Source organism: Vigna radiata, chromosome 1, assembly GCF_000741045.1.
Source record: "Vigna radiata var. radiata cultivar VC1973A chromosome 1, Vradiata_ver6, whole genome shotgun sequence".
NCBI classification, from domain to species: domain Eukaryota; kingdom Viridiplantae; phylum Streptophyta; class Magnoliopsida; order Fabales; family Fabaceae; genus Vigna; species Vigna radiata.
Window position 1 is genome coordinate 29,860,299 of NC_028351.1, and position 2,633 is coordinate 29,862,931.

The 2,633-nt window shown below is 35.6% G+C and overlaps 1 pseudogene; it reads left to right on the forward strand.

The window, feature by feature from the left end:
* Positions 1 to 249: 249 nt before the first annotated feature.
* Positions 250 to 1,334, forward strand: LOC106761167 (annotated as a pseudogene).
* Positions 1,335 to 2,633: the final 1,299 nt, after the last annotated feature.

A 2,633-nucleotide genomic window follows, 5' to 3' on the forward strand; every position in this document is an offset into this window, starting at 1 on the left:
GCAGTGCTAATTAACTATGATAGGCCTTGCAAATTGAATTTTTTTTAAAAAAAAAATGATTGCTATGGTTCTTTAGAGACATCAAAGGTGCAAACTTGCTGGTCAATGGATCCAGTATTGTGAAACTTGTAGATTTTGGGCTAGCGAAAATTGTAAGTTACTAAATTCTATACTTTTAATTAGATATACATATACTAGTAGTTTGGTATAGTTGTTCTACTAATGTAGTTATAATCACCTCATTCATGTTATGGCACTGATGGGTATTTGCCTAGTAGGATGGCCCCATTAAATAAGTTCTATGTATTTATGGCACTCGCTTATGTCTGTCTTAGCATCGTCTGGTTTTTTCAGTATGTGAGATTTTGGGATGATGTACTTCAGCTTCAGCATTGTATCACAACTGTCATTGCTCTTGGATTGTTTGAAATGATTCTCTGGTATTTTGAGTATGTCAATTTCAACAATATTGGAATGACACCTATTGTGCTCACAACATGGGTTGTCACTGTGGGGACTATGAGAAAAAAATTATCACGGCTTCTCATTCTCTCTATTTCAATGGGTTATGGTGTTGTGCGACCACTCTTGGTGGTCTTACATCAAAGGTTGTTTTAGGAATAACTTACTTTCTAGCATCGGAGTTGCTGAATATTACTAAATATGTGGGGACCATTAATGATGTATCAGGAAGGGCAAGGCTCCTTCTTGTTGTTCTCGATGCTTTTTTAGATGATTTTTGATATTATGGATTTTTACATCACTTTCAAGAACACTGGAACAATTACATGTATCTTTTCCTCAAATTGCTATTATTTTGGGGCACCATACCTCTAAATTTGTCTATTCTAGATCTGTGACGAACTTGGTTCTTTAATATGTTTGATTTATGTTTGTGTGGTTGTTAGGCAAAACGAAGTTTTGTTATGTTGGATATATACAGGAAATTCTCAAATGCATTGGCAATACTAGTGATCTCCTCAGCTGCTTGGATATGATATGAGGTGAGGCTTATAATCAATTTTTTTTATCTTGCACAAAAATAACATTTACTTCTTGTAATGAATAACTGAAATCGGTGTTTTAATTTAAAAGAAAAAAAAAAACGTTATTCAAATTTCACTGTTTTGCATCATGCAATTTTATTGTCACATTTCTTCCAACTTTTAATCTGTCATCTAGATTGCAATCACACTACTGTTTTTCTTTTACAGGTATACTTCAAAGCTACATATCCTTTCAATGAGCGCTGGCAGAGTGTTTGGATCATCACTGCATTCTGGGACGTTATAGCATTTGCATTACTTTGTGTTATATGCTATCTTAGGATTTAATATTTTAATTTAGGTTAAATATGTTTTTTAGTCCTCATATTTGTACCCAATTCTTAACTGGGTCCTCATATTTTTTCTTGTCCCAATTGAATCCAAATATTTGTTAATTTGAAGCAATAAAGCCCTCTCCGTTAACTTTCCACTGACGCCGTTTAAGTGTGATGACATGGATCAGACATTAGTAGGTTATTTAAAGTGATTCAATTACCTGGAATTTTTATTTAAGAAAAAAATAGTTAGAAATTTGGAAAACCCAATAAGAGAACCAAATAAGGGTTTACCTTTTTAGAATCTGGAGAACCTAGCTTTGGTCACGCTAGAAATTTGCTTTTCCAGTTCGTCCTCTTTCCTTTTACGTGAGCCATCAAAAGCTTTGAGCTTCTTCTCCTCTCTGATCTTGCGGACCACCCAACCTTGGAAAATCATTTTTGGCTCGTGCTTAGGGAGTGGTCTTGCGAAGGCACGACGGAAAGGGGGCGGAGGCGCGTTAGCAGTTTTTATTCTTCTTCCCTCTATTCTGATTCGCAGCAAGGTGAAATCCTGGGTTTTCATAGGGGCTTTTGTGTCGATATCTAATTTTTGCGAATTGGGATTAGGGTTTTCATTTCAAATTGATTTGGGAAATCCTGGGTTCTCTTTGTATTTGAAATTTGGTTGGGATTCTTCTTCCTTGTAGATCGGTGGTGAGGGCTTCTGTGTTTTGCGGCGAGATTGGGTTTCGATTAGAGACTTTAGGGGGTCCTGTTCTTGGACTTTTAATTGTGAAATTTGTGTGTTTTTGACCTTTTGTAACGAAGGATATTTGATGAACGCAATTAGGGGTGGTTCTTTCTTGATGATTTTGTGTGAATTTTTGATTGCAAAAGTAGAGCCAGCAGTGGTGAATGCTTTGCTAACTCATGTAATGTGTTGTTTCAAAGAAATGGAATTGGAGAGGATGTTAGGCACCCATTTAAGGGTATTTTGACAAATTTGTTCTTCAGTCTTTTGAGAGTTTTTAAACCATGTTTCTGATTGATAGAGGATATTACCAATTTTTTTTGCATGATGATTATACTACTGCATAAATCCATTATTTCCTTCTTGGATCATATTAGAATTTCCCTGAGCTGGAACATCCTCAGTGACAGGAAATTTTGCTATTTGTGGTTCTTCTGTAATTTCTGACAAGGTTGTGACTGATTTCCTTTCCGACTGAAACTTATCAGTTGATGGCATCCTATTTTTCTCTGGCTTTCATATTCAGTATGTTCTAAGTCAAAATTTAGAGCTCTCCAGCAGGACTTTTTAGTTGAGACA